Source organism: Vipera ursinii, assembly GCF_947247035.1.
Source record: "Vipera ursinii genome assembly, chromosome: 5".
In the NCBI taxonomy this organism is placed as follows: domain Eukaryota; kingdom Metazoa; phylum Chordata; class Lepidosauria; order Squamata; family Viperidae; genus Vipera; species Vipera ursinii.
The window spans coordinates 80307348-80333841 of NC_139518.1; the positions used below are offsets into that span (position 1 = coordinate 80307348).

The following is a 26494-nucleotide window of genomic DNA, read 5'->3' on the forward strand; positions in this document are numbered from 1 at the left end:
AAAAGAGGCTGAGGAAAAAGTCAGGTTTCTAATGCTTTCCTAAAGGCTTGCAGAACTGGGGCTATCTGTATGTCAAGGAGGAGATCGTTCTAGATGAGAGGGACTGCAATGGAAAAGGCAGGCCACCTGGTTCCCAACAGATGGCATTATTTCACTGAAGAGTGCTGAATGTCCCCTTCCTATTGGCATGTGGGATGGGCTGGTACCATTCTGGAGAGGCAATCCTGTAAAACATATGAAGAATGGTTGCAGGATTTGGATTTGGCTAGTCTAGAGAAAAGAAGGACTAGGGGGGATATGATAGCAGTATTCCAATATTCGAGGGGCTGCAAAAAGAGGAGGGGGATCAACTTATTTACCAAAGCATCTGTGGGCAGGACAAGAAACAATTGGTGGAACTAATCAAGGAGAGAAGCAACTATGTCCACAAGTCTTAAAGTAACTAGGCTTGGAGACCCCTGCTATGGAGAAACTGCCTAACAGTGCGGACAATTAAACCAGTGGAACAGCTTGCCATCAGATGTTGTGGCTGCTTCATCACTGGAGGTTTTTAAGAAGAGACTGGACAGCCACTTGTCTGAAATTGTATAGTGTCTCCTACTTGAGCAGGGGGCTGGACTGGAAGACCTCCAAGGTCCCTTCCAGCTGTATTCTGATTGAAATAAGGGAAACAATGTTTTTCAGCTCGCAGGAACAAAGCAGGAACATAATCTCTCGAGATATTTAGACTCTTTAATTGATGGGAAAGGATAAGCACTCCTGACTCTGCTCATCCAGCGCTGGGCCTCCTGTTACCAAACACGTCCACAAAATTATTTTAATGTGATCATCTGTGTTGATGAAGCCAATGCATGGATATCTTTGGTTGCAGAAGATTGCATTAAAGCAGATGCCAGGATGAAAGCTAAAAACGTAGCTTCAGTTCAGCTTGTGATGACTCTGAAAGTCAGTTTACTCATTGGCTTCCTTCCAGCCATGCACTGAGGGCTGAGAGCTGATTGCATTTGTTTGTTGAATAAGTGATTCTAATTATAAGACGGACAACAGCTATAATTCTATTTTACAGGCAATCCTCAACTTATGACCCCAATTGAGCCTAACGTTTCTGTTGCTAGGGCAGATATTTGTCAAGTGAGTTTTGCCCCATTTTATGACCATTTTACGACCCACAATTGTCAAGTGATACACTGCAGTGAAGTTAGTTCCGCCAGGACCTGAAGACCTGGCTCTTTGAGCTTTCCGGCCTAGGCTGAAAGGTTTTTTTTTCCCCTCAGGGATCAAATTTAATTATTTTAACTGTTTTTAACTCTTGTATTGTATTGATGTTTTTAAATACTTTGTAAACCACCCTGAGTCCTACGGGAAAAGGGCGGTATATAAATTCAATAAACTTAAACTTATGAAGTGAATCTGGCTTCCCCACTGACTTTGCTTGTCAGAAAGTTGTGAAAGGTGATTACATGATCCCGGGACACGGCAACCATCATAAGTAAGAATCAGTTATCAAGGGGTCTGCATTTTGATCACTTGACCATGGGGATGCAGCAATGGTCATAAATATGAAAAACAGTCATAAGTCACTTTTTTCAGTGCCGTTGTAACTTTGAACAGTCTCTTTCTCTCTCTCTCTCTCTCTCTCTCTCTCTCTCTCTCTCTCTCTCTCTCTCTCTCTCTCTCTCTCTCTCTCTCTCTCTCTCTCTGTGTGTGTGTGTGTGTGTGTGTGTGTGTGTGTGTGTGTGTCTGTCTCTGTCTCTGTCTCTGTCTCTGTCTCTCTCTCTCTCTCTGTCTCTCATCTCTCATCATCTCTCATCTATGTTCCAGTATCTGAGGGGCTGCCACAAGGCAGAGGGGACCAGGTTGTTCACCAGAGCACCAGAGGGAAGGACGAGAAACAATGTTTGGAAAGTGATCAAAGAGAGAAGCAACCTGGAATTAAGGAGAAACTTCCTGACAGTGAGGACAATCAACCAGTGGAACAGCTTGCCACCAGAAATTGTGAGCGCTCCATCACTAGAGATTTTTAAGAAGAGACTAGACATTTACCTGTCTGAGATGGTATAGGTTCCCCTGCTTGAGTGGGGGGCTGGACTAGAAGACCTTCAAGGTCCCTTCCAGCTCTATTCTATTCTATTCTATTCTATTCTATTCTATTCTATTCTATTCTATTCTATTCTATTCTATTCTATTCTATTCTATTCTATTCTATTCTATTCTATTCTATTCTATTCTATTCTATTCTATCATCTGTCATGTCTATCTGTCTGTCCGTCTGTCTCTCTGTCTGTCTCTATTGGTCTATCATCTATCTGTAGTCCTCATTTAGTGACCACAATCGGGGCCAGCAACTTGGTAGCTACTTTAAGTAGAGTGTTCTTTCAGTGAGAAGATGACTGAATACTGAATGTTAAACAATTATGTTATGATTTACTTTGTATTCTCTCTCTTATCTCTCCATAGGCATCCTTAGGGTTAGAAGGCATGTTTAAATTGTGCATTTTCTCTAGCAATCATTTGTCCCACCTTTGGAATAGGAGCTAAATCAGTCCCCCGTGCTTAGGGGACACAGAGGTCACCAATCATCAAGCATTAGCTCTGTTTCTATTTGAAGCTTGATTCTTTTGGTCTAGGAATGGAGAACCTAAGGTCCTTCAAGTGTTACTGAATAGTAGTTCCCAGATCTCTGGACATAAGTCAGGTCAAGTGAAGGGAATGGGTGGATCTTTTAAAATCCACATTATTTTGCTGTCTACTTTGGCAAGATACTTTCTGAATCCATAGCTATATATAGAAAAAAGTATTTGTCTTGCTGGTAAAGATTAGGTTGCCCAAAGAATGATGCTTCTGTAGTGAAACCATTTACCGTATTTTCCGGCGTATAAGATGACTGGGCGTATAAGACGACCCCCTACATTTCCTGTTAAATTATAGGGTTTGGGCTATACTCGCCGTACAATACTACCCCTCTTCCAACACACACCAAATAAAAATTAAAAAACATCAGATTTGATTTTATTATGGTAATTTTAATTCAAATGCTTATGACATGCAGGTACTTAGTAGGAAAACTGTCACTTATAAACATAAGGCTGTTTGTCATCAAACATGTAAACATAAAACAGTGCAAGTGGATTAAACTTTTCCTAATTCACTCTAAAGCTTTCCCTGCGCAGACCAAATGGGAGATCTGCTCCAGGTTTTCCAGCCAGCCCGCCCAGTTCCTGAGTCAAATATGTCCTTAGAGCTAAGCAGCTGCTCTGGCTGCTGTATTCCCCACCTGCCTTTCAAGTTGGGATAGACTGCAGCTGCTCTTCAACTTTAGAAGGAAAGACGCCCAGACCCCAGCCTGTAAAAAGTCACAAACTGCAGCTTCTTCTCCGACTGGTCCCGCTTTCCCTGCGCAGACCAAATGGGAGATCCACTCCAGGTTTTGCAGCCAGCCCTGTCCCTAAAGTTTCAGCACCCAGCGTATAAGACGACCCCTGACTTTTGAGAAGATTTTCATGGGTTAAAAAGTCATCTTACAGTATATGCCAGAAAATACGGTAACAAAATCAAAGTAAACTTACGACAATTTGTGACATCTCTATTCCAGGATGTCTCCTGGTAAAAAGCAAAACAAAGTGTCTTCAACGTGCTGTTGCATTCATTATAGCAGAGGTCCCCAACCTTTTGGGCACCAGGGACTAGTTTTGTGAAAAGTTTTTCTGTGGACTGGAGAGCCGTGGTTTTGTGTGCTGCCTGCATTCCATGGATGGGGCTTTGCTTGTTTGTGTGGACCGGTTGTTGGCATGCCGCGGCCCGGTACCGGTCCACAAACTGGGGGTTGGGGATCCCTACATTATACTGTTAACCATGAGGATATCTATAAGTTCTGTCTTGAACTTTTATGAACATACATAATCTAAACGAGAAGCAAACTTTCCTTTAAAGGTTTCAGGATATTTATTTTTAGGAATGCCAGAATGTTCATAAACTGAGCTCTTTGTCTCAGGTACCCAGAGGAATACATTATTTTATTGAGAAATGATGTCTGGGGGTCTGTTTCAAAGAATTTACCTCTGCAGTCAGCAGTGGAGAAACAGCAGATTTCAATTCCCAGGTCCCCAAACAGTACAACTTGTGCTGTTATTGTAAAGCAGCTTCCAAAAATCACAGCAACCTGGAAAGAGGTGAAAGAAGGAAAGAATATTTGAGCCAAGAAAAGGAAATAGAAAAAAAAATAAAGATAAGATTGATCATCTTTTTTTGCTGCATATTTAATATATGCACACAGAGAGAGACACAAACGCCCCACCAACAACAAGCAGGCTGAAAAATCTCTGGCATGCAAACACATCCCAAAGTAATCCTTCAATCTTCCTCTCTCCAAAGGATACTTTACATCTGACTCTTCTTCGTAAAGATGCCATCCATTTTTCTTCATAAGACTCACCATGCTCACTAAGGCATGCCTTGGCTGTAAAACCTCTCTTCCTTAAGTTAGATTTCATTTCATGTAGAGTGTCGTCCCATTTCACTCATATTTATATTGTATTGCATCTGTAATGTTCTAGGCTGTGATATTCATGTACAGGCACAATTGACATAGTAAAAAAACAACCCTCCCTACTTGGCTTTTATTTAACTAAAAAGAGACAATAAAAAACCACACACACACACAAACACAGAGCACACACACATACACACACACACAGAGAGACAAATACTTCTCATAAGGGTATATTCATATGCAAAGTTTTATGTAACATTATCTGTAAACAATGGCCAATATTTCATTGTATAAGGAAGTTGATCATGTCACATGTAACATTGGGGCCATAAATTTATTTTTCCATTGTTGAAGAACAAGTCTCTTAACAAAAAGAATGGCACAAGGAATCCATTTCTGTTGTCTGCCAGATTCCATGTACTAAAGATGATTCAAAAGAATATGGAGATTCAAAAAAATCAAACCCTGCAATATGCTCAGTCCCTGAGTATTACAATTTTAGGAGACCACTAAAGTCTATGTTTCAACATATTTGTACAGAAGACAACAATTAAACAAAAAGCCAGTTTTCTCTCTCTTTCACCGCTATTGTTATACTACAATAGCTAGGTAAATCTTTTCAAATAAAATAAATATATCCATTATTACAACCAGCACTAGTGCAGCTCCTTTGAAAGTAGTTTTAATGGTTTTATGTATGGGGCAATAACAGTGTTTTATTGTACAATGCCCAGAGTCTTTAGAGTGGGCAGCCTAGGAATTTGTGTACATGTCATCAAAATAAATCACAATCCAATTTTCAGTGTAGTACAAAGTTTTTTCAACACTACAAAAATACGTGGTTAGAAGCAGAAAAGCGTCAATTTGGCTATTACATATGAAGAGGAAGAGGAGTAAATATTGCATGGATCTTCAAGTGTTATAAACTACATAATTAATGTATTTATTCTTTCATTCCTAGGGACGCGGTGGCTCAGTGGGTTAGGACACTGAGCTTGTTGATCAGAAGGTCGGCAGTTTGGTGGGTCGAATCCCGAGTGCCGCGTAGCAGAGTGAGCGCCTGTTACTCGTCCCAGCTTCTGCCAACCTAGCAGTTCGAAAGCACGTAAAAAGACAAGTAGAAAAATAGGGGCCACTCCGGTGGGAAGGTAACAGCGTTCTGTGCACCTTTGGCATCTAGTCATGCCAGCCACATGACCACGGAGACGTCCTCGGACAAGTGCTGGCTCTTCGGCTTTGAAACAGAGATGAGCACCGCCCCCTGCGGGGGAACCTTTACCTTTACCTATTCTTTCATTCAGTGGAAAGAGATGCTAAGAGTTATCATTCAACAACAAGGGAAGAAAAACATTAATTACACCAGCTTAATCCAACCAGCCATGAGAAGTTCTACACTTGTTTATGCTGTGAGGAGATCTGGCAGGATTTCCTAAGTGTGAACAAATGCATCTCCCAAAAGTATTGTTCACTTGCAATGTTTTGGGGGGCCAAGTGGGTTATTCCCCAGAATCCTCCATAGTGTGCAAATATGAGAATTTCAGAGGTTTTGTTTTGTTTTTAAATCTAAATAATGCTATTCTGGCAATTTTCAACTCTGACCAACCATTACTGAAATGGTTCATATGAATCTGCCATATTTAGCTCACTAAGCTCTAATTCAGGTTTCTTAAAAGAACTTTTTTTTTCAAAATCAGAGGAAAAACCATTCTTGCCGTACATGAAATACCTCTTGCATTCACTGAGCCAGCTCCCTTCTGCAGCTCTGGAAGATCAAACTTTATTTCAGTTATTTCCCCCCCCCCCCCGTTTCCTCAGGTGAAATTGGCACCTGCCTTGTGACTTCCTTTTTGTTCCTATTTAAATGTTGAAATAATTAAATAATCATACAGCAGTCCTGGAACATTTGCAGGATATAGGTTGTTGTGTACTGGGTTCATTGCACAGGAATGAAGATGAGGTGAGTGAGTTCAGCAAAGATCATGGTTTATTGCTTGCAGGATCTGAACTGGGGAACAGGACTGCAGATGCAGCAATTTATACCCTGGCCCCTAGGTGGCAGCCAATAGGTTTGAAGCAACCTATTGCTGCCCTAGGGACAACCAATAGCAGCGCTGGAGACGGTTTGTCTGAGGAGCTGGGAGCTGTTAGCTAGTTTCCCTGCTCAAACAGCCTTCCAGCAATTACAACGTGGTGTTCCCTTAACAAAGCAAGCCCAATACATTACATAGGTGAAAAATGTCAAGCTAGCAGCAGATAAAAAACAAGTAGAGCTTCAACTGCACCATTGTAGCTGACATCTACCAGGCTCATGATCACTGCAAGGAATGGAAATATCAAAATAGAAATTGACGGTGAAGAGATGGAATGCATGGGAAAAATTCACTGTCCTAGGACCACAGATAGCTCAACGTGGTGAATGCAGCACCAAAATAAAATGTCAGGTTGCACTGGGTCACACTGCAGTGATGAACATGAGCTGAATATGGAAAAACATGGACATCAGCCTGGCAACCAAATGTAAGTTAGTCCATTCTATTATGTGGACTACCTATGGTTGTGAAAGTTGGACCTTAAAAAAGACAAGAAGAAAATTGACTTGCTTGAGCTTTGGTGTTGGAGGAGGCTGTGTATTCCTTGGACAGCAAAGATGACTAACAATCAAGCCTTGGAGTGCATAACACCAGACATATCACTAGAAGGCAAAAATCACGAAATTGCATCTCACTTACTTTGGCCATGTCATGTGGGATAATTCACTGGAGAAAGCAATTGTGTTTGGAATACTTAGTGGTAAAAAGAAACCAGGCCGCCAAAGAACACTATGGCTGGACATAATCAAAGCTGACACATACTAGAGCATAGGAAAAACTCAAAGAACAAATGGAAAATTGGGAGATGTAGAGAGACCTGGCCCACATAATCACCAAGAGTTGGACACAACTGGATGCGTAACATCTTCATCATCAGCAGCAGCTGCCATCTTGACTTGTTTGACCACACATTGCAGACACTGATGGAACAGTCCCAAATGGCAGCAGGTTGATGATTGGACCTCTTCTTGTGACTAATCAGGGGCAGCTCTGGTTAATACTTGGAATGGGAAGAACTTATGGAAATCCAGGACTATATACGTAGACCCAAAAAATTGTCTTTATACAGAATGGTCATCAAGTGACCACACTTGTTTTTACAACCTTTTTTGCCCAATCTTAGTCTTTTGGACAGATGGTGGGATTATTTGTTTATTGATTTATTTTATAATAGTTATACCCTGCCCTATAACTCTGGCATATTCTCAAAAGGAGTTTAAGTGCATTTGTATTGTGAGGCAGTGTGACAGCACAATTAAAGCAGGCATTGTTCCAAAATGTTAAACGTTTCCCTTTTATAAATTGAGGCTTTATAAGTAGGTCTCTAGAAGGCAGTAATTAATTGTGCTAACTCCTTGCTCAGCCAAGCTGAGGAAAAAAAATGGCACACTCTTATTTCACAGCATCTCCAGAGCACTTAGAGAAAAAAAACACAATTTATTAAAAAAATAGTTATTCTACCCCAGGCATGTCAAACTCACAACGTCACATGATGTCGCGTGACAGATCATGACTTTTTCCCCATTGCCAGCAATGGGGTGGACGCAGTTTTGATGTGACGCATCCAGCCCGGGGGCAGGCAGTTTGACATGCCTGTTCTACCCCAAGCAAGAGTGCAGTTGTCAGTTCCAATTGTAGGAAGATCATTGACAGACTGGTGAAGTGGGAGCTAGGTGGGTAAGTAGCTTTCAAAGAGATTGAAAGAGCCTATATCATGTTGGTGGTATCTGCAATTACCTCAAAACTAGGCCAATAGTTTTGTTATATAACCCCAGAAGGAGCCCTACTGCCTCCAAATTTAAACCCAACGGCTCTGCAACTCATCCAGATAAAAACCTGAACCCCAAAGGACTGAACTGTGGTCAGAACCATATTTTACAAAAGAGGTGTTAGAAAAACATGATGTTTTTAATTGTGCCATCACTATACAATAATAACGGGAGTAGTATTTATATTTAACAATATTTTACCCATTTATCACACTTCTACCCATTATTACTGATAGGCAAGTGTTAATGATGCCAAGTTCAAACTGGAGTGCTTATATGATTAAAATTGAAGTATGATCTCTTGTTCTTCTAACAAAAATATAAACTTGTTGCTGAATCTGACCAAGATCTTATTAATTCAACTTTCTGATTCTCGCACTACAAACTCCTGGATCCATAACAATATTCCTTGCACCACAATAGATGAGACTGTGGACAAAATTCTTGCATTGTAAAATGGATGGATATCCTTCTAAAGAATAAATGAAATGTATCTATTTATACTTCTAAGCATAAATTGTATATGTGCTCAGGATCTGGTGTCTTAAATTAGCTTTCTCTATTTCTTTCCAATGCGCAGCATTCCATAGCTCATAATTCCTAACCAGCATGGCCTTTTGATGGGGATTAAGAAACTTGAAATCTAATGCATCTAATAATGCAAAAGTCAGTAAAGCCGATCAAACATATACAGTCATATGGGATAAATAAAGTTGACTATAATTCACTACATGAAATATAGAGACATGGATTAACGGAGAAATCTTTGCCATATTTTTTATAGTTTTCAGTTCTGAAGATCTTCCCCCCTCCAAACATATCTTTACATTTTGCATTTCAAGCAAGTCTTAATCAAAAAACTCAGCCAATATGTCTGGGTTTTGCCTGGTTACAGATTAAAGCTTCACTGATGAAAAGTTTGAAGTTGTTCATTTCACATTTCCAAACAATAAGCTAAATATAAACTATAAGTTGGCTCAATTTCATTTGCAGTTCACCTGTAAACACATTGGGCTTTGCCAGAAGGTAAAATTTGAAGGTAATCTGTTCGGGTGTGAAGGCCTGGACACTATTTAGAAGATGAGGCTGAGATATTTATAAACATTATAATAACTGTCGATAATAAATTAATAACAAGAATCTTTGTATTTGGCCCTCCTGAAAATAAATTAACATAATGGTAATAAGCTATGGTCTTCCCAATTGCAATGTATGGCTGTGAAAGTTGGACCATAAGAAAGGCTGAGCGCCAAAGAATTGAGGCCTTTGAACTATGGTGCTGGAGAAGACTCCTGCAAGTCCCTTAGACTGCAAGGTGATCAAACTGGTCAGTCCTAGAGGAGATCAACCCTGACTGCTCTTTAGAAGGCCAGATCCTGAAGCTAAAACTTAAATACTTTGGCCACCTAATGAGAAGGAAGGACTCACTGGAGAAGAGCCTAATGCTGGGAAAGGTTGAGGGCAAGAGAAGAAGGGGACGACAGAGAATGAGGTGGCTGGATGGAGTCACTGAAGCAGTAGGTGTGAGCTTAAATGGACTCCAGAAGATGGTAGAGGACAGGAAGGCCTGGAGGAACGTTGTCCATAGGGTCGCGATGGATTGGACACAACTTCGCAGCTAACAACAACAACAACAACATACATTTTAAAAATATTTAACATATTTAAAGAGCTGGCTTGGTGCAGTGGCTAAGGTTCCAGGCAAGAAACTGGGAGATTGTGAGTTCTTGCCTCACTTTATGCACGAAGCCAGTTGGGTGATCTTGAGCCAGTCCCCCTCTCCTAGGCTTAGGTTAAAAAAAAATGTAAGGGCAAATTACCTCTGAAAATCTTGCCAAAAATCCCTGCATGGATTACAGGTAGTCCTTGACTTATAACTATTCATGTAGTGACATTTCAAATTTAAAACATCATTGAAAAAAGTGACTTATGACTGGTCCTCATAATGACGACTAATAAGGACCAAGAACAAGCATTGTGTAGTTTAATGGATTACAATCTAGCTCTAATGAATTCAGCCTTTTCTAGATAACAAGTTCCAGAATATGCAAACAGTATTATAATCCCTGAGATATGGAGGGTGCTCAGTCAATTCAAGGAGACCCACTTCCATATTCTTTCCTGGAAGGTATCAGCTGCCTCCAACTACAGTTCTCCCCTTACCCTCTGTAGATCCTGGGGAAGAAAACCTGAAATCAATTTTGCTATCCCAATGTCTGCTAACAAAGACTACTGCCATAGTTCTGGTGATTACAGTGTCTTTTGCTGACTTTCTCATTCCTTTGATTGAGGGAATTGTGTCTTCAGTGGAGGACCTTGTCCAAGGACTCATGCCTTCATAAATCTCCATCCTGACTCATCTTCTAGCTTTGATTCAGACATGTTGGCCACTCTGCTTCAAATGGTAGTGCCACGTTTTTCTCCAGGAGCTTCCAGCAGCTGTGACTCATGATACAATGTTGCTGACACAACTACTGCGAGTCCACTTATCTGATAGCACCAACATGCTCAGGAACAATAGCTGGGGAACATCTTTCAGGCTTCAGTTATACTTTGCAATGGCAACCTACCACTAGTTAAGATTTCCTTTCCCTTCTTTTCCGTCAGTCATTTAGTGTCTGTCCTACAGCCTGCTCCATAATCTCAAATCGGCTATCACCTGGGCCAATTTACACCCCAAAAATTCAAAGGCCCAATTCCTAAATTTCTAAACCTACCCACTCCGCATCCACTTATCATCTCAACTTTTCCCTTTTCCCCAATGTGCTAGCTAGTCCATTCTTCCCCTTTTAAAGTCTATCCATAACTCTCACTACTTGGGATAGTCAACAGAGCTATGCTCCATTTCAGATTTAAAGGCAAAAAAAAAAAAGCCTTCGAGCATACAAATGTGCTCCTGTAGCACCTGTCTGCACCCCCTTAAACCAAAGTGATATTTATCTGAGATTATGCATAGCCGTGGAAGATAACTGCATGATGCCAGGAAAAGATGCAGCTGCTTTAAGAAGCTGCAGATTGGGTGTTACATGAGTGGTCATGTGCTTCTTTTTGTCTTCAAAACTGAAACATTGCATAGCTGTGGTCACCAATTCTACTATCCAGTTATCTGAAAACATGCTCTCTTCCAACGTATCTGGATTCTCGCCATTAGACTCTACTAAATCATCCTTTTTTCTAAGATAAAAAACCCATTGACAATATATTCTTGTCTCACTAAGATTCTTCCTCTGCACGTTCCCCCCCATCTCTCCACTGCACCTTCCCAATCAAATTCAGAGAATCAGGAAGCCCTGATTTACAATGTGGGACAAAAGCACCTGTAAGATCCAGTGTACAAACTTTGCTCGATTCATACGTGACCTCATCACCACATCTCAAGTACAAAGGGAACAGAGCTTTCGTCAAAATGGCACACAGCTGCTTTCATCAATTGCTCCCTTGACCTTCTGCAATGCTACTGGCATTTCTCAACCCTTCCAGGTGGACCTGACTAGGAAACCAAAATTATGAATGCCCCTACTAGTTTTATTGTACAGTTACATTAAGATCCAATTTCATGTAGTGGCTAAAGAACTAGACTAGAAACCAGGAGACAACGAGTCTAGTCCTGCTTTAGGCACCAAATCATCTCGGGAACTTTGGGCCATTCATTCTCAGAAGGAGGAAATGGCAAACCACTTCTGAAATCTTGCCAAGAAAATTGTAGGGACTTGCTTAGGCAGTCACCAGGAGTAAATACTGACACAAAAGGATAAAAACACCCAAACAAACAAAAATTAGTATCGGTAACAGAATCTTGGAAGTCTAAATGAGTCTTCCTTCTCCCTGAGCAGGGGGCTGGACTAGAAGACCTCCAAGGTCCCTTCCAGTTCTATTCTATTCTATTCTATTCTATTCTATTCTATTCTATTCTATTCTATTCTATTCTATTCTATTCTATTCTATTCTATTCTATTCTATTCTATTCTCTTTAAGAAATCTGATACATTTTCTCAAATTATAATATAATTATATTAATTATATTTCTGCTTAGGACTCAAATTTCTTTTATCTGATTGTTTGTCTTGGTTACAGCTCTTCCCTCTGTTCCTCAAGTTATTCTTACAGTTTTGGGTTTAGCATGAGAAACTACAGTTGGAACTATATATATATATATATATATATATATATATATATATATATATATATATATATATATAGGGCAATTGTGTATGTATTTGGATAGAGTTAGCTGACATTCTCTGGCTGATTTTGGCAGAATTGGAAAAGCTAAATCTGGTTAGCAATTGGGAATTTTTTAAAAAAAATCTGCTGTTGCCCAAACAGAAAGATACATGTGTTAAACTTTACCTTTCCAGCTTCCTGGGAGCTATTATGCATCATTCACTTGATGAAAGCAAAATTTATTTTGAAAAACTTTCAAAGGAGAAAAGAATTTCAGAGAAATATACGAGGTGTTCTTTTTTTTGTTACAAGGTGGCCAAAGGTAATGCATTGTCCCATCTGTACTTGTAGAGTCTTCCAAAAGTCTCCAGACTTCTTCAAATTTACTCATGGTTATCTTAGCAAACCACCTGATTTCTCCTACCACATCTGGGAAAGTTAACTTGAAAATAAAGCTTTAACATGAAGGACATGCTGCAAATCTCTCAGAATCTTTGAGTTGCCTTGTTCCTTGACCATTGATTACCCCCAATCACAAATCCGGATTTACATTCCATTTCTAAGAGAACTTATGGGGTGCTCAATTCTTATTATCGCATACTGCAAAATCCAAATTCTAAACAAACAATTACACGTAAGTTGTGGTGATATTGCTAACTTGAACTCCAGAAGAAAGGTGTGAAGTTTCCTTAGTGAGATAGAAGGGTAGAGTGGCTTTTTAATAGATACAAAGATACTCACACTATGGAGACAAAGTGTTGTGATTCAGGGTCAGCCTGTGGGTTTGGCAGTTGGGTCGGACGATTCAGAGGAGGAGGAGGAGGGGGGTGTTGAAGAGCTTGATGAGAGTCCTCAGCCAGGCCCCTCTCATCTGGTCACGACGCAGACCCAGCTGTGTGAGCCTGACAGCGTGGATGAAGATGACCCACAGCTGGCCCTGTTCAAGGACGCCCGACGCAGGAGGCAGTCAATCAGGAGTAAACAGAGGAAGGCAATGGGGCTCCTCGGAAGGAGGCAGAGAGAAGCCACGCCCTGAACTGTATAAAAGGGGAATGCGTGGGAGGGCTGGTTTGCTGAAGGCAACCGCTTGAAAAGCTCCTGTTTCTTGGTTTGTGTCTTGTTCTATTTGTTTTTGTAGCAATAAATTTGGCAGGTGTAATTCCAGCCTCTTGCCTTCTTGTAAAAGGGGTTGTCCCTGCCTTTTCTGCAGGGCCGGTAGCAGGCTGGTACAGAACACAAATGTAGGCTTGTGTCTTATGTAGAGAAGGATTTGGAATCAACTCAGCAAGTGGTCACCTGCTTAGAACTCTTCCTCAGAAATTGAAGTCTTCTCTGGCAGTCAAACAGAGGCCCCTAATAAAGTTTTAAGAGAAAGCAAATCTGGAGAAGGAGAAAGCCCAGATGTCTGTTCAGGCAAACATGCAAATCCCTACTTTCTGTTTTTGAAAGCTAAGCTTTACTTTTGTGCAGTTGAGGAACCAGGTTTTTGAAATACATTATAAACTGAAGACAGTGGGCTGATCTTTTCAAGATGTCAGAAAGCTTTGCAAAAGTGGACAACAGCACGAAGCCAAGAGATTCAAGCCAAGAGCACCAGAGACCTGCCAAACTGACAACTTGCACCAACAGGATTTGAGAGTTTTCAGCCTTTTGTAGTGCTTGACCAAAGCCAGCTGATTTTCTCCCTGGATCTGGGCTTCAGACTGAAGGCAGAAGGTACAACAAGGTTGGGATGAAAACAGAGAAAACATTTGCATGTCTTTAATTCCTTGTGCAGGGTTTATTCTGCTGAAAAGCAATCAGTTTCCTTTCTCATCTCCCAGGTTTCTCTAAATGCAAATGTTGTTCTCTAAATGTTGTTGAGTTTTAGATTTCTGCTTCTCCGGAGATCATTCTGTTGCGATGCATCTGCAAACCTGCTCAAGTTTTGTAAATCATCTACAAAAGCCATTTTAATGCCCCAATTAAAACAATGAATTAATATTGAACGGATTGTTTGATTGAAGCTGGAAAAGGCTTCCAAATTAGCTTTATATGTAATATATAGAAAGAAAATCCCATCTTTGCATATAGACTTGCATTTGGAAGATGAAAGTGAGAGTGAAGGAAAACAAAGAGGAAAAATCTATTCAGACTCAATTTTTTAAAATCACATACTAGTCCTTAATGTCTATGACCTGATGGATAGAATGGATTGTAGAAAGCTAGTCTTTAAGCAAAGCCGGTGAAATGGCATTCATTCTTAGTGGTGGAAATATTACAGTAAAAATAGCTTACTCTCCAGTGCCCCTGAGGGCAGGACAAGAAGCAGTGGATGGAAATTTATCAAGGAGAAAAGCAACCTAGAACTTTCCTGACTGTGAGAAGAATTGATCAATGGAATGACTTGCCTTCAAATGTTGTGGGTGCTCCATTGCTAGAGGTGTTTAAGAAGAGATTGGGCAGCGATTTGTCTAGAGTGGTATAGGGTTTCCTGTTGAGCAGGGGGTTGGACTAGAAAACCTCCAAGGTCCCTTTAATTGTATTAATCTGTGTTCTAAATTTCTACTAATAAATCCAGATCCCAGAGTAAACTTTAATTCTTCAGGGGCTATCTTCATCTGACCAATATTTACTACGTGAACATTTTTAAAAAGTATTATTGTTAACCACATACTTATGTTTTATACTTTGCCAGTTTTTATTCTGTATATCTCTTAGGCAGGGCTTTTTTTGTCATAGAACACTCAGAATGGAGTTCTGGCACCTTTTTTGGATGGAACCTTGTAGGGTAGGCAAGGCGAGTGGTATGACGTGTGTGAGTTCTGGCACCTTTTTCTTTTACAAAAAAAGCACTGTTCTTAGGACTTATTTTGGTAAGTGGCTGACATGTTTTAAAACAACCCCCAAAAGATATTTGTCCTAAAGGAATTCTGTAAGAGACAGGAAAAATCAAGAGTAAAACAATTCTTTTTAGAGAGTTCTGTGAATAGATATCTAAATTTGTGGCTTTGGGTATCTTAATCTGAACATTTGAACCCTAACAGACACATTTCCAGAAATATATTTTGGGTAATGGCAAGATCCTTGGGGAAAAAGACTAGAATACCTGGATATAGACTATTGTTTGGCTAACAGGAAGTCGCATTTCTTGGAAACAGGCAACACTATCAAAAAAGCCTCAAAAGACTTATTTAATATTCTTATTTAAGCATATGAAGGACACTTGGAATAAAAAAACCCAAATCACATCCATATTTTGCTTTTTTCTGTTACATCATCTATACCTTCAGCCTTACAATTTTCAATTCTTTCTTTTACTTTTCATCAGGTTTTTTTCTTGAACTTGCTTTTCATCAGCTTTTTATAACATTCATTTCAACTTCACTCTTCAACAGATTGCTATCATTTCCCTACATATGCCTGAAATTCCACTTCCAGCTTTCGGAATTCCCTGACTTCAGTTTCATCCCATTTCAAGACTTTTTTTTTAAATCTATTCATTCCGCTATACAGTCCTTGTTTATTTTTCTTCACCAGGTTTTAAAACATTTTTTTTTATTTCTACATTGTATTCTACATTTATTTCTACATTGTACAGAATCTTTCTCTCATCCTTACTTTTCTTCATTCACAGCCCCTTCCATGTCATCCTTCTATCAAGCAGCTAACAAAATGAAATTCAACGGTGAAAAAAGTAAGGTTGTACATTTAGGCAAGAAAAACCAAATACACAGGTGTAGTATAGATGGTATCTGGCTCAATAGTAGTAACTGTGAGAGAGATCTTGGAGTCCTAGTGGACAATCACTTAAGTAAGAGCCAACACAGTCCTAGGCTGCATTAACAGAGGGATAGAATCAAGATCACATGAAGTATTAGTACTAGTTTGTAATGCCTTGGTAAGACCACACTTGGAATACTAAATCCAGTTTGGTGACCACAATATAAAAATGATGTTGAGATTCTAGAAAGAGTATAGAGAAGAACAACAAAAATAATTAGGGGCTGGAGGATTAAACATATGAAGAATGTTTGCAGGAATTGGGTATGTCTAGTTTAGTGAAAAGAAGGACTAGGGTTGACATGATAGCAGTCTTCCAATATTTGAGGGGTTGCCACAAAGAAGGCAGGGTCCATCTAATTTCCAAAGCATCAGAAGGCAGGTCAAGAAACAATGGTTGGAAACCAATTAAGGAAAGAAGCAACCTGGAACTAAGGACAAATTTCCTAACAGTGAGAACAACCAGTGGCTTGCCTTCAGAAGTTGTGGGTGCTCCATCACTGGAGGTGTCAGGAGTGTCCCAACTTGGATTCTTAGGAAAGAAAAACCCTTGATTCTGTTGATGGTGAAAGGTTCACGTTTACTAAGTTCAGACGGTTCCAACATAAGCAAAGCTTAGGACAAAAAGCAATGGATGGAAACTAATCAAGGAGAAAAGCAACCTAGAACTAAGGAGAATTTTCCTGACAGTTAGGACAATTAATCAGTGGAATAGCTTGCCTACAGAAGTTGTGGGTGCTCCAACACTGGAAGTTTGTAAGAAGAGACTGGACAGCCATTTGTCTGAAATGGTATAGGGTTTTCTGCCTGACCAGATGGTTGGTGTAGTGTAGAAGACCTCCAAGGTCCCTTCCAATTCTGTTATAATTTCTATTAGTGTAACTCCACACACTTCAAATACTTTAGCCACCTAATGAGAAGGAAGGACTCACTGGAGAAGAGCCTAATGCTGGGAGGGCAATAGAAGAAGGGGACGACAGAGAATGAGGTGGCTGGATGGAGTCACTGAAGCAGTAGGCGTGAGCTTAAATGGACTCCAGAAGGTGGTAGAGGACAGGAAGGCCTGGAGGAACATTGTCCATGGGGTTGTGAGGGGTTGGACACAACTTCACAACTAACAACAACAGTTCAGTGCATTTTGTAACTTACAATTTTGTCCTTTTCTCTACTTTTTATCCACTCTGTTGGATAATTAATTTATCTTCCAATATTTTTCACACAGGCCTCATGTTTGCTCTTCCAGTTTGCTCTGCAGTTGTTCTACCTTCCTCCAAGTTTCTTTCATTCTTTTGCCTTTGTTTCATGTTCATTTCAACCCAAGGTCCACACTACTGATGCTACAGAAAAGTAGCCCTTCCACATTCGATGCTCTTGATTACTCTTGTATTCTTCACTAATTCCCTTAACAGTTAAATTTGTCACGTTTTTAGTTCTGTATCGATTCCTTTGCCATCCATTTGAATAAATAAACTCAAGGTTAAATAACCTATTTGAAATAGGCTCTTTTCTAAGCAGATGCTCACTGTACACTCACTGTTTACATTGATTCTTGGTTTCCCAAATGGTCCGGTCACTTTTTTTATAATCTTGTTGATCCGGAATTAGGGGACAGTATAGGAAATATCAATTGTGAATGTGCAGATGGCTCTACTGTCTTTGGGCTCTTGCATAGTCCTGGATGCAGGGTCATGAAAGGCCAGCAAGGAAAATACCCAATGTCCTAACCCACCCAAGAACATACGATAGATATCTATAGGGAAACACCCAGAAGGGAACATGTTTGTTACTTCTGCTCTCTTATCTACAGTATGCCAGACCTACTGGGTGAAATCTTTATCATATGCATGTCAGCTTTGCTGGATAGCTTGCTTATGTAACAAGAAAGAATAAATACAAGGATTTCTTGTCTTTCAGGGCTGCTCTGATTTAGAGGAGCTCGTCTTTTTTGTTCAGCTGAATGAAAAACGTAAAGCTTGAAGGCAACTTCTGGTTTCCTGTATTTTTTACCAGCAAAACCTCAGAACCTGCATATCAATCTCTTGTCTCATTCCTATTTATCAATTCATGTTCCTTAATAGCTCAGAATATTATCAACATCCAGTAGGGATGACTTTCTCCAAGAGGATGATGATTCTCCTGCTTCAGGTTTTCTCCTGAACACATCTGCAACTCCTTTGTGAACTAGCTCTACTGGATGATTTGAAGCTTGGGTCTATTTTTAGAAGCTTTGAAGTAAAGGTGTCCTTGTTATGCTTTCTCTCTTTACAGCCAGCCTTAGAGAACAATTCACAAAGGTTTGGGCTGCATCTTGCTTCCTCTTGTCTACCAACCTCAATTATGATTCCATTCCTAATGTTTTCTGGGTGGTGTAATATTTTATCAGGAAGAAGGGGGAATATAGTAGAATCTACTTTTAAGGATCCTTTATAGTTCTTTTACACCAGCTGCCTGCAATTAGTGCAGGTTCGCATCCCACCAGGCTCAAGGTTGACTCAGCCTTCCATCCTTCCGAGGTAGGTAAAATGAGGACCCAGATTGTTGGGGGCAATAAGCTGACTTTGTAATAATGCCGCTTTGTGTGTGTGTGTGTGAAAGCCCTAATAAGCAGGCATATACATAGAATGAAGGCTACTGCTACTGCTAAGCTTGTAAGCCGCCCTGAGTCTTCGGAGAAGGGCGGGATATAAGTGGAATTAAAATAAAAAAAATAAAAATACATGTCTATATTCTAAATTAAACAAGGAGGTGAACCGGCAGGTGGTTTTTCAAGGTACAGTAGGTACTATTTTCTTTTCTTGGGGTGACTAACTCTGTTAAAGATTTAGCGGTTTCACATGTTATTGCTAATAATTTATTCCAAACATCTACCATTTTTTTTATAATGGCACTTCTTCAAGCTCTGGCAGAGTGCAGAAAGAGTTAATCGGGTTTGCTTCTAAGTCTTCTTCAGTCAAGTGACTTGCTATAAGACAGGAGTCTTCAAACTTGGCCTTTTTATGACTTGTGGACTTCAACTCCCAGAATTCCTCAGCCAGCCTGGCTGAGGAATTTTGGGAGTTGAAGTCCACAAGTCATAAAAGAGCCAAGTTTGAAGACCCCTGCTATAAGAAAGTGCAAGCTGTCTCTTCTCCAAGGCAGTGGTGGTAAATGTCCTCGGAGTTACCTACTTTCAGATTGTTACAATGAAATTTTAAGGTAAGTGCACTCTTACGCCAAGATGAGTTATTAATGAACTAACTCTCTCTCTGTGAAATACATGTAATGGAAAGATCTCAAAGCTTCATTTTAAACCACATGTTGCTGATAGTAGAATGTTCAAATACTGGGAGAATTTATTTTGGAATCTCTCCTGGATGGAAGCCATTCAACCCTCTGCAAATCAATCAACTGCTTTTCACAGCATGGAAGCTGACAGAGAGAGGGAATGGCTGTGCTTCTGCATCCCCATTTTCCTCCATTTCCTCTGTTATTTTGAATCTGCAGAGCGATCTAATTTGGCTGTAAGTGACAGTTATGATTTATTTGCCTTTCATTCAATACTTCCTGGAAAATTGGTGTTTGCCTTAGAAGCTCGTCTTGATGTCGGTTTAAATCTCTTAATTTATTCCTCTCTCTCTTAAATTTATATGCTGCCCATCTCACCAAGAGGCAACTCTAGGTGGCTTAAAACAAGTAAAATAACAAGGTAAAAGATTAAAATAATGAATAGTAATAAAATTACTTAAAATTAACAAAGATGGCAAAGAAGGGAGCCAGATGCAGTCAGGATGGAGATGGAGTCTTTATCTCAATCCATTAACCACACCCCCATCAGGGCCCCAATTAACTGTTTTTGAGCCACAGTTGTCACTGGATGTGCTAATTCTGACAATAGCATTTGGATGACTGCCTATAACGATGGTCTATTTAAGAGTGTCAGCCTTGTTGTACTTGTCAGAAGGTGGCAAAAGCTGATGACATGAGCCCAAGCCTCTGCAACCATCATAAATATGAACCATGGGGGTGTGTGCTGCAACTGTCGTTAAGTGTGAAAAATGGTCATAAGTCCCTTTTTTTTAGTACTGTTGTAACTTTGAACAGTCACTAAATTAACTTTTGTAAGTCAAGGACTACCTGTATTTTTGAATGTTGTGTTCATTTAGAGCAGGATTTCAAGATTCTGTTTTTCTAATTTATTAAAGCAAAGAACATTCTTAAAATTGCTGACTGGCCTACTTCGAAGGGCTGACATCAATCTTAGAAGCGTTTTGCAGTTTCTCTCCACTCCATCTTACACCAAGCAAAATCAAGGCAGGTTTATTTTGTATTTCTGTCTCTCACTTTCCTCTTCCTCAGGATTGTGTAATCTTTTTTGTAAATCCTCTTAAACTGTGCCTTTGGCGTCTAGTCATGCCGGCCACATGACCACGGAGACGTCCTCGGACGAGCGTTGGCTCTTCGGCTTTGAAACGGAGATGAGCACCGGCCCCTAGAGTCGGAAACGACTAGCACGCATGTGCGGGGGAACCTTTACCTTTTATGCTTATGGTTAACTCTATACACCATTACACCTGACCAGCTGGTGGAGCCAAAGCTAGCTTGAAAGCCTTGTGTTCCATAATGCTTATTAATGTTCCTGTATCAAAATGGAACGACGTGTGAAGTTGGGTGGTTCTGAGGCCATTTCTCTTCAAAAATTGTAATCATTACCTACTTATTCATGACTTAGGTGATAAGACGGAAGGAATGTTTATATGCAAATGAAAACTCAGGATAGTTAATACAGATAGTCTTCAACTTACAACTGTTTGTTTAGAGACAAAGTTACAACAGCACTGAAAAAGTGGCTTATGGCCATTTTTCACACTTACAACTGATACAGCATCCCCATGTGATCAACATTCACACACTTGGCAACTGGTTGTATTTATGATAGCTGCAGTGTCCGTGTGTGTGTGTGTGTGTGTGTGTGCGTGTGTGTGTGTGTGTGTGTGATGTGATTTTTTTTTGTGACCTTCTGACAAAGTCAGTGGGGAAGCAGATTTACTTAACAACCATGCTACTAGCATAACAACTTCAGTGATTCTTAGAACATAAAATAATAGGATTGGAATGGGTCTTGGTCTTCGTCTAGTCCAAGGGTAGGCAACCCTGGCTCTTTTGTGACTTGTGGACTTCAACACCCAGAATTCCTGAACCAGCCATGCTGACTCAGGAATTCTGGGAGTTGAAGTCCACAAGTCATAAAAGAGCCAAGGTTCCCTAAGCCAGGTCTAGTCCAACCTCTGCCCATGGCAGGAGAACCTTAACACTTAATATCTGTGGCAAGAAGGATCGTAAAATGGGGCAAAAATCACTGAATAGCCATTAAGCAACAGAAATTTTGGGCTCAGTTGAAGTGGCATGGGCAGATGAACTTGATAAATGAAATGGTTTCAAAATAACCATTGGAAATAACAATGAAAGTTAACAAAGAATCCTGCAAACCTATATACTTAGGAGAAAACAAATTAAAATCACAGATATAGGATGAGAAATGTCTGGCTTGGTAATAATACTGATGAAAAGGATTTTTGAATCATTGTTGATTACAATGTCAATATAAGTCAGCCGTATTATGCAGCTGCCAAAAAAGCTAAAACGTTAAGGCTACATCAATAAAAGATGTAAAAAAATTTGCATATCATGAGAACTGATAGATTCATTCTATTCTGTGGTGATAACATCCAAATGAAATTCCAACACACTAGGAAGGTTTCAAACTGGAATGAGTTCAAAGAAAGGCAACAAGATGGATCAGGACTAGGAAAGTTGTATGAGGAGCCATAGAGTTAATCCAACTTTCTGGAGCATTTCTCCTCCAACTTTTCGGGTCAGATTTACTCCCTATAATGGAGAGGGGGAAAAAAATAGGGCAATTTTCCAGTTCTATTCATAGAAGTAATTCTGTCAGCCAAAAGTGCCTTTTTGTGAGCTGGGTGGTAGGAGTACTTGAGGAATTCCATCCGTACTCCATGGGTACGTTCCAAGACTTAAATCAATTCTTGTCTAGGCAACTTATGTTTATTTCTGGGGCATCCAAGTGTTCATAACAAATGTCTTGATGGTGATGCTTAAGTTTTTGTTAAGATGGCTAAATGGGTTTGGTCAAAGGTAAACTATCATACAGAATATGCAGCAGGAATATGCAGGATAAAGCTGGAAACCATGTGAATTTTGACCAGAGACAAAGGAGATAAACATAGGGATCTGGGATAAACCAATAAATGGGTACAATCCTTTGGGCAGACCTTGAAATGATTAAAAAGTAGATCTTGCATAGTCCATTGGGGTTTCAGCTAGGGTTTCGGAAAGAATCAAGTCTCTTGTGAAATGCTTACTTCTTAATTTCAGGAATATATTATCAAGTCTGTCTTGCCATTTGATCATGATAACCTCAACAGAAATCACAAACTCCTCTCCTGAACATGACACAACGTTTTTCTTAGCCACGGCAAGCAGCTAAATGCCAATCTTTTGGGGTTTAAGTGGTTAACATGCCCAGACTACCAACCCTTCCTGACTACCACACAAGTAAGCAAATAAGATTTAGGTTAGGGGTCTGCAGCCTTCACAGCTTTAAGACTTGTGGACTTCAGCATCCAGAATTCCTCAGCCAGCTAAGCTGAGGAATTCTGGGAGTTGAAGTCCACAAGTCTTAGAGTTGTCAAGGTTGCAGACCAGTGATGGGATTCAGCCAGTTCACACCACTTCAGCAGAACCGGTAACTAATTTTTCGTTGCCCAGGCCCAGAATAGACTTCCAGAAGTGGCATCCACACAGAGAACCAGTTGTTCACATATTTGAATCCCACCACTGTTGCAGACCCCTGATTTAAGTTTTTATTACAGGTAATCCTTGACTTATGACTGTATTGGAGCCTGTCCAGTGGTGGATTCAGCTGGTTTCCACCACTTTGGCAGAACCGGTAGCTAATTTTTTGTTGCCCAGGCCCAGTTTGGACTTCTGGAAGTGGCATCCACACGGAGAATCGGTTGTTTCCATGTTTGAATCCTGCCACTGACCCTGTCTATCATAATCATAAATTGTGTGCCATGAGGTGGGTCACTATGTGACCCAACCCATTTTTATTATCTTTTTTGCAACAATTTTTTAAGTGAATGCAGTGGTCATAAAGTGACTCCATTGTTCACTATGGACAGTTTTTTTCCCAAAAATTGGAAGTAAATGCTGTTTTTTGACAAAAACATCTAAGTGTAATCATGCAGTGGCGTAGCGTGGGTTGTCAGCACCCGGGGCAATTTGCGCCCCCTAACCCGGTGACGTCATGGCACCGCCGAAAAGACGCGCCCCGCAGCGGCGTAGACTTTCCAAGAAGAGTCGCACGCATGCAAGAGCCGCTGCATTCAAGCTCGCACGTGAGCCCCGCTAAATAAAGCCACGCATGCGCACGAAGCTAGGCCGGCCGCCCAGCGGGTCCGTCTTCGCTTGGCCAAGCCTGCCGGGGCGCCTGTGGGGCGCTTGCGGTTGGCCTGAGCCTGGGCGGAGAGTTGGGCGCTTCTATTTATTTTATTTAGTTTATGTGGCCACCCATCTCACCTGCCGGACTCGTTTCGCTTTGCAAGAAAGAGCAGCTCGAGAGCGGAGCCAAGCCAACTCTGTGCAGCCCTTGGGGCTCCCTGAGCAGCTCAGTGCGAGCACGCCCCCCCAGATGTTGCGCCCGGTGCGGCCGGCCCCCCCTGCACCCCCCACGCTACGCCACTGTAATCATGTGACTGCAAGGTGATGTAAACTGCTGCAAATTACTGAGCAGTTACTGAGTGCCTGACGTGAGGTCATATGACCATGTGGTGGTGGTGGGGTAGCTCCCAGTTCTGTGAACCCAGGTCATAAATGCCTTTGTGGGGGGGGGAAGTCTCTTGTAACTTTAAATGGTTGTTAAATGACCGATCATAACTTGAGGACTACCTCTATTTTGGAAACATATTGATTGCAGCAGCGTCACATGCACACGGAATTAAATGTATGTTGATTTTAAGTAAAAGCAGTATAAAAATAAGACGGTCATTTTTAGCAGTCTTTCTGGAAAAAAAAGAGAGAGACAGCATGAGGTGCTATGCTAAGAAAAACACTGTTTTATGAAAGTTGCCTGCTGCATGCCAGACACTGTCCATACAAATTAGTGAACTGGTGTTTTTTGTTAATTGTAACTCACTCTACTTAGACCTGGTTTCCTGTGGTCGTATTTTCCATTTCCTCATTTTATTTTGCTACTGCAGACATTTCCAGGATTCGACTAGGTTTCCATAGATTTTTTTTCCTTTTCTTTCACCTCATAAATTTGTCTCTCCCACTTTCACAGGCTGGGTGTGGATGAGGGCTACCAGATCTAGGGTGCCAAAATCCAGATGATGTTATAGGGCAGCAAAATGCCAGGTTTTTCTGTGCTTGTAACTGGTGGCGGTCCAGATATTTGCAGTCCAAATCTGGTAGTGGTAAAACAGAGCCAGAAAATAAAAAATTCATTCTGGTGTTATTCAGAAGAAGCCATACATAGATTTTGTCTTTTTTTTTTACCTCTGTTCAAAAATTAGGATATGGCTGTTAAGACCATAGAAGACAAAATACATGAGATATATAGTAAATATAGTGCACATATAGTAAATATATGGGAGATGTTTTACCTACATTCTTCTTCCCCTTCTTCTAAGAGTAAAAAGCATGGTAAAGTACATGGGTCACTAAAAACTGCACTCCCTCCACTGCTAACATATGCAAGGTTGGATGATAGTAAACTTTTTTTTATTTTTATTTTTTATTGAAAAGTTTTACAGTACATTTTATCTTTAACAATGCCCCCCTCCCCCCACCCCTACCTAACCCTCCCTATCCCTCCCCCCATTTCCCCCTCCCCCCCAGACTTCCCAGAGCTAAGTACAAGGTATAAAAACAAAGAACAATCATAAACATCCATATGCTAACAACAATAAACTATTAAATCTATCGCTCTCTTGCTCATATAAGATAACTACAAGCAATATTAATATACATATAAAAAGAAAAAGAAAAGAAAAAAGAAAGGAAGACTTATTCAAATGCTAAATGAAACTTTTTAGTCCCATATTTGTTCTGGATATAATCAATCCATTTTTTCCACTCCATAATATAACGTTCTTGCAAATGATCTTTCAAGTAAGCCGAGATCTTTGCCATTTCCGCCAGGTCGGAAACCTTTAGAGTCCATTCTTCTATAGTCGGCAGTTCCTCCTTCTTCCAATACTGACCTATTAAGAGTCTTGCTGCTGTAATTAAGTTCAACATCAACTTAGTGTCCACAACAGTAGCATCTGTAATTATGCCGAACAAAAACAATTGCGGACAAAACTTTATCCTTTGCTTAAAGTTCTTCTGCATATTCCACCAAATTTTTATCCAAAAAGCCTTAACCTTTTTGCAGGTCCACCATATATGAAAATACGTTGCATCTTCGCCACCACACCTCCAACATTTTGGCTGATAATTCGGATACATACTTGCAAGCTATTTAGGATCCAAATGCCATCTATAAAACATTTTATAAAAGTTCTCTCTTAGGTTTTGAGCTTGCGTAAACTTTATGTTCCTCACCCAGATCTTTTCCCACGTGTCCATTGTAATAACTTCTTGAATATTCTGGGCCCATTTTATCATACAATCTTTAACAAGTTCTGTTTCTGAGTCAATTTCTATCAATGCAAGATATATCCGTTTGATATGTGCTGGACCCTGATTTCTAATTTGCTTTATCAAATTTTCATCAGTCATTGCAAAACCAATTTTCTGATCTTCTTTCCACCTGGCCCGTAACTGAGTATATTGAAACCAAGTTTGAACAATCTTCTCATCTCGCAAAAGGTTGTACGGCTTCAAACACCAGACATTTCTTTCCAAGCTTAAAATCTCCTTATACGTAGTCACATCATGTTTGAAGCCAACATTTATGTTTTCTATTGCGTGTTTTGGGATTACCCACAACGGCATCTTATAATCTAGCTTATGTCTATACTTCTTCCAAACTCTCAACAATGCCTGTCTTAAAATATGCACTTTAAACACATTATCTACCTTCTTATCATACAACAAATATGCATGCCAGCCAAATAACAAGTCGTGGCCCTCAAGATTTAATAATCTCTCTTGTGTCAAATTAATCCAATCACTTATTCCTGATAATGCAGCAGCTTCATAATATAATTTAAGAT

At 40.2% G+C, this 26494-nt stretch overlaps 1 long non-coding RNA gene across 1 annotated transcript; it reads right to left on the reverse strand.

Annotated features, from left to right (window-relative positions):
* Positions 1-201: 201 nt before the first annotated feature.
* On the reverse strand, positions 202-13571 carry LOC310641472. The gene is made up of 3 exons (XR_014492736.1): positions 13254-13571; positions 4057-4159; positions 202-224 (listed from the first exon to the last, which is right to left on the reverse strand). It is a non-coding gene; the product is annotated as an uncharacterized lncRNA (long non-coding RNA).
* Between the last annotated feature and the right edge of the window lie 12923 nt (positions 13572-26494).